Source organism: Lissotriton vulgaris, chromosome 8 (assembly GCF_964263255.1).
Source record: "Lissotriton vulgaris chromosome 8, aLisVul1.2, whole genome shotgun sequence".
NCBI classification, from domain to species: domain Eukaryota; kingdom Metazoa; phylum Chordata; class Amphibia; order Caudata; family Salamandridae; genus Lissotriton; species Lissotriton vulgaris.
The window spans coordinates 671,470,350-671,476,664 of NC_141696.1; the positions used below are offsets into that span (position 1 = coordinate 671,470,350).

General features: G+C 47.9%; 1 pseudogene; it reads right to left on the minus strand.

Annotated features, from left to right (window-relative positions):
- Nucleotides 1–411: 411 nt before the first annotated feature.
- On the minus strand, nucleotides 412–1,812 carry LOC147697871 (uncharacterized; annotated as a pseudogene).
- Nucleotides 1,813–6,315: the final 4,503 nt, after the last annotated feature.

Consider the following 6,315-nt stretch of genomic DNA (forward strand, 5'->3'; position numbering starts at 1 on the left):
GTATGACATACAGGGCAATGGGCAGGAGTCAGTCCCAGGTGGGTCCTTCGGCTGTCAGCATTTTCTTCAGGGTTTGCTTGAGGGTCTGGTTGTACCTCTCAACGAGGCCATCGGTTTGGGGATGGTACACCGATGTCTTCAGATGTTTGATATCCAAAGAGGCACAAACCTCCTTCATCAGTTTTGAGGTAAAAGGGGTCTCCTGATCCGTCAGCACTTCTTTGGGGAACCCAACGCGAGAAAACAGTTCCACGAATTTCTCGGCGATGGCTGCTGTTGTGGTGGTTCGCAACGGAAAAGCTTCTACAAACCGGGTCGCGTAGTCGACAATCACCAGGGCATACAAATGTCCACGGCCCGACTTTGGCAGGGGCCCAATTATATCCATGACGACCCGTTCGAACGGGACTCCTATGATGGGCATCTTCTGTAGGGGCACAGCGGGTGGTCAGTGGGTGTTTCTTCTTTGGCATACTTCACAATTAGCGCAGAAGTCCTGTACATCCCTATAGATCCCAGGCCAAAAGAAGTTCCTGAGGATGCTGTCTGTGGTTTTCTCCTTGCCTGCATGGCCGGCCGTTAAATGGGCGTGAGCGAAGAAGAGCACCTGTTCACGAAAGGACCTGGGCACCAACAGTTGTAGATCTCCCTCTGGTCTGGTCTGCCGGTATAGTAATTCATTCTTAATCAAGAAACGGGGGTAAGACTGGGGGTTGAGTCCATCAGAGTTGTGGGCGTTTTCCCAGGCGTGAAACAGGGTTCTATCTTCTCCCTGAGCAAAGCGAAAACTCCTGTCTATAACCCAGGGTTCTGGGGATAGGTAAGACGGTAGGTTCTCACTTTTTCCCTAAAGAGAGAAAGGAATTTGGGGTTGTCTGTCCCTAAGATCATATCCTCGGGTAGGGAATCCACCACCCCCACCCGGACTGTACAAGGATCTCTATCCGGTAGCGTTATTGTGATGGAGGCAACGGGGTAGGGCTTCACATCCCCGTGCACACACCGAATATATACAGGACTCTGGGGATTCATCTGTTCGGTTTTGACAAAACGCGTCTGGATGACTGACTGCCTGCACCCTGAATCTAATAGGGCCCTTACTCTACAACCATTCATCCACATACTCACATAGAACGTGCTGCCCATTTCCGCTGAGTACATCACTGTTCGCGAAAGGTAGCCGACTTCCATGGGTTCTTCTTGGGTCTTTCTTTTGGGTCACATTCTCGCTATGTGGCCCCACTCCCCGCACTCAAAGCACTGGGGTCCTTTATTCATGGCAGACATCATTCCTGTAGGTTTAAACGTTCTGGGGACCTCTGGCACAACTTTAGGTCTTTTGTCCAACTTCGAAGGATGTATTGTCTTAAGGGTCTTCTCCTGTTCCCAAGGTGTGGTCTTAGGTTGGGCTGTGTCGTACTGTGACGCCATGTCTATGGCTTGTTGCACCGTAATCCCTACATGTTGCCGCAGCCATCGTTGGGTGGCATATGGCAATGCCTCCATGAATTGTTCCAGGTATACTTTGTTCAGAATGTCCTCTTTACTGCAGAGGTCCGGACGCAGCCATTTGTCGGCCGCCATCTTTAATCTGAAGAACAGAGTCTTAGGGTTCTCCCCTTGAATCCCCCTTTCATTTCTGAAGCGGACTCGATAGGCCTCTTGATCTAGACCTAGGTGATTCAAGATGACCATTTTAATGGTAGCATAGGGGGTAGTACCCAGGGGGTTGGCTGCTTGATAAACTGATTGTGCTTCGGCCGTGAGAAGGGGAGCTAAAAAGAACGGCCATTTCTCCTCGGGCCAGCTCATTGCGCGTGTGGCCCTCTCAAAGTTTAAAAGAAAAGCGTCCGGGTCTTCACCAGGCACATATTTCTGAAGGGCCATCCCAGTGGGATGGGTGCTGTGCAGGCGGGCCTTGCTGGTAGAGGACTGGGTGGTAGGCGGCACATTCTTGATGCCTTCCATTTGAGCTGTTCTGGTTTTCGTGAACATTTCGTGGCCCGACTGGGCCATTGTAAGCTAACTTTCCACGGCCCATTCGTGCTTTTCTTGGCCTTTAATTAGGTGGTCGATAAGGGCCTCCATCTTGTCCTGGCAGATGGATGGCGGAGGAGATCCCACTTCTGACACCAGTTGTCCCGGGGGTGCCGGGATGTGAGGGGTCTCGACCACCGGGCTGGGAGGTGACGGGGTGAACAGAAACACTGGCGCCTTCAGTAAGGGTTTCAGAGAAGGCTTTATTGGGATGTATGTCTTTTTCATCAAGGGGGGGCTCTGTCTCTTGACAAGGGATGCAGGGTTCGACGCAAAGATTGCTTTCTCCAGCTTTGTCTTGGTCCCGGCGGTCTGCTTCCAGGAGGGGACGTCTCTCCACACCGGGATCCTCTCCGTTACCAAAAAAAGAAAGGAAACGAGGGTCAGACACAAGAACTCTGGGGATACTTGTAAGGGCCGGGAGTGAGGGTAAACCATCCGAGGGTCGTGCTAGGAGTGCTCATGTTCAGGCAGGGTATCGCATACAGGGCTGTACACAGTTTACACCTGGGGCTGTCTCCGCCTCCCAACCCAACCCGCCACCCGGCCCGTACCTCTTGAAGCCATGCTCCTCCCGTGGGAGCGTGGCGGGGCGAAGCGTCCAACCGTTGGCCTCCTGGCTTGTCGTTCTCGGTCTCTCTGGCCTCGGGATACCGCCTTCCGTCTTCCTCGATGTCCGTCTTCTCCAGGAAATCACCGTCCGTCCTCCCTCCAGTACTTCCGCCTTTTGACGTCACAACGCTTGCGAGGGGAGGGGTCTCGATCTCTGGATCCGCTTTCTTAAAGGAGCCGAACGTGTTATAGTCGTCCAGCCATCCACTCTCTGGGTCCTCGTTCCACGTACCAGGTTGAAGTTGTGGGGAAAATGTGCAAGGTGAGAGGGGGGTGGCAGACCACCAATCCGTGGGGAGAGTCAATTCCTGTCCGCCTGACCCGTCACACTGCCGCTGTGATCCTTAGCAAACATTTTTGAAGAAAATATTATTTTATAGGAGTTTGTTTGTCACAACATGTTCTGCTGGAGAAAATGTAATCCCTGTTAAATTAGCAGTTATGGATTTTCCTGTTGCACCTATAACATGAGAGCATGGTCCTAAGCGTACAATGTAGGTGCTTTTTTAAGAGAAATCATTTTAGAAGTGTCTGCAGTCCTGTACAAGTAATGTAAAGTTTATGAGTAAAAGTGTAGAACATTTCCTTTTTGCTTGAGGGTCTTCAGATTAGGAATACGCAGATGTAAGGATTTAGTGTATGTCTGTATTGTTTTTTCTGTTTTCCTTAGAATTTAACAAATAAACACAGACGTCCTTGGCTGCTTGGGATTGGGTGACGTATTACTCTTTTCAGTTCACCAAAACGTTCCTTTTATACTTGCCAATAGGTCCAGGCTGTTGTTTTTTTTACTCTCACATAGATAAATGAAGTGTTTCTTGGAAGCCTTGCTAATATATGGGGCGTCCCAAGACTAGGAAGTATTCTGAGACTAGCCTCTTTGTTGATAGACCATTTCTGTGCCTTGTCAAAAGACCTTTTGTTCTGTCCAGCAATAGATATTTGCTGCCTTACAACCATTGCTAGAAGGGCTCGGACATCAGATCCAGCTTGGGGAGTCAACACCAGTACAGCTTGAAGTCAAGTTGAAGGTAACCAGCAGAGGCATTGCTGGCAACTAGGACCTCAGTGAAGCTGAAAGCCCTGGGATGAATTGTGTACCCCTGCCACTGTCTTGGGCGAAAGACGGGGTCACAAATCAGAAAGGAGGATCGAGGATCAAGTTTTTGATGCCCAGCTGAGAGAGTCACAGACCGACCAGGACGGCAAGGAGGCTTTGCTTGAGGTGACCCCTTTTGAAACAAGGGTTGCTTCCAGAGATCCTAGCATCAGGCCTCTGAATCATGGTCCCAAAGTGAATGCAAGTTTACACCTTTGTTTGTTGGTCAAGAGATACCTGGGCACACTGGATGCAATGTGTGGCCCCAACAAAGAGCAGTGGGCCAATAGAGCAATATAGGAGTTAGAGAAGGACTTGAGTTTAGGGTACAGGTGATGTACCTCTGATGCCTGTTAAATTGAAGTGAAGAAAACTGGTGCACTGCCCAAGACACTGGACAGGATCGCTGAGGGCATTTGCCCTGGGTGGGTGATTGCCCTATCCTGAAAGAAGAAACATTTCCCTTGAAACTGGACCGTGATTCTTGAGTTGCGGGTTGTGCAGCTCCACCGTGGAAACAAGAGCCTGCCTGTGAGGCTCAAACGGACACAGCAAGAAGACTCCCCTCTGCCTGGTTGTACAGCGGCTTCAATTTCCCAAGGACTTCTTCTTGTTAGCAATGTGACTTTACCCTTTTCTTGGATGTATTAAATTGATAATCTAGCCCTTATAAAGGAAACACTGGAGAAGTCTATTGAAGATGTTTTTCTTAGATATGTGCTGTTGGCTATTCTGAAATTGAAATTGATGGTCACTGAAATGCATAGGAGCCCTGAAAATGTTTTTACTAGATGGTTCTAGGATTTGCTTAGAACTAGAAAATGATATTTCTGTTTGTGATAATAGTCATTACTCTCTCCTGCTATCTGTATGTTAATTATGGCCCAATGCTCTGTTTCCATATGTACCCGCTTAATTAAATGTTTAGAATGGAAAATGCCCACCTAACAATGAATTAAGATTGATACATTTATAAAAATAAATGTGGAAATACTTTCTATGTTCCTACTGGATCACAGGAATGTCTTTAGCTCATGCTAAAAGGACTATCTGTTAAAGATTGCAGGGATCTGTTAGCATGAGCTGAAAGCCATTTTGTACCTGACCGCCATTTTAGTTAGCCATGTGCTCGCCATGTGCTGTTTACCTCTTCCAGAGCCTTGCACATGCTCAGAGGGGCCTAGCTAGTAGAATGCCCCTGCTCCTAGTATAGAACTGTCAGGCTATTCTTACTAATGTGCTCAGTTTGGACTCTCCTTCCACTTTGTTGAGCAAGCAAATCTTGTATACCCATATTTGTCATTTTGCATGCTGGTATGAGCCAGGACCTCCCCTTGGTTTTATGCTGACTAATGTAACCTAAGCATATACAGGGCCCCTGTGTTCTGTACTCTGTAGAATGCCTCCTACAGTTCCTGAGGGTACTGTGTGACATAGTCTCCCTCATCTGAGGTTAATAAATATGTCTTTTATATTACAGCTTCTGTGCCAATCTCCGCTTTGTTGGTTTAAAAGAACCAGGTGCATCAGTGAGACCCCTGAGAAGGTTTCTATTTTCTACAAATCTATGTTTTCCAGCGTAGATGCCCCGCAGTGCCTGGAAAGATTATGCTCATGATGGCGGACATTTTCGCCTCTCCTAGGTGGGCATCTAAACTGGTTGGCTGATTGCCCTGGAGCGCTTGTGCGAAATACTAGGGCAAAAAGATTTTCCGCTACATGTGCCCTGGCCATCGTGAGCTCGATACTATCCAAGGAATTTGTTGTTGCTACCAAACTACGGGCCCTAACTATGTCTTCCCTAATTAACAACGGGCATCCTCTCACATGCCGTATCCAATGGATTGATTTGTTTATTAGGGAATCCTCACTCTCTGGTCTTTTATTCGCAGCTAGTTTTGGGACATTCACCATGACAATTTTGAATGAACTTTGCATTTCCATAGAGCAATAAGCCAAGTGTCTATTTTGTTCCTCTGCCCTTAGCTGGGTGAGATGTGATGCAGTGATACCATTCTGATGTACCTCCGTCTTGCATAATCTGTTGGAAAAGGGTTTTCGCTATGGCTATTAATGGCATTTGGCCGAGTGGGATTCGGAATAGGTCGAAACTTTATTAAGGGTATCATTCTAATCTCATCCCGGGCCTACCCGAACAAAGTGTAGCCCCATTAGCCTGCTTTTGATTGGAATGTGGGGTGATCAGCGGTATGGCAGTAGATGCTGTGTATAAGTGTCCTAGGCATTTGTCTTCCCTTGTGGCCCTTGGTTGCAATCAGTCAGATGTCAATGATTTTACCAACACTATTAGATCCACAATTGGCCTCTCATTATAACCATTTCTTGCCTCATTGAGATAACTTGGTGGAGTAGGTCTTGATGTTCCTTAGAAGAGTTTAGCCCCCTGTCCCTACCCTACTCAGGAGTGGCCAGGGATAACTGGGGTACCTGTGCCCCACCCTCATCCCTTGTTTCGTTATTAATAATATCAAGTAACGGGAGAAATCTATTGGTGTACTGCACCATGGTGTCGATATGATCTATGTTGGCTACACTCTCTTTAGATA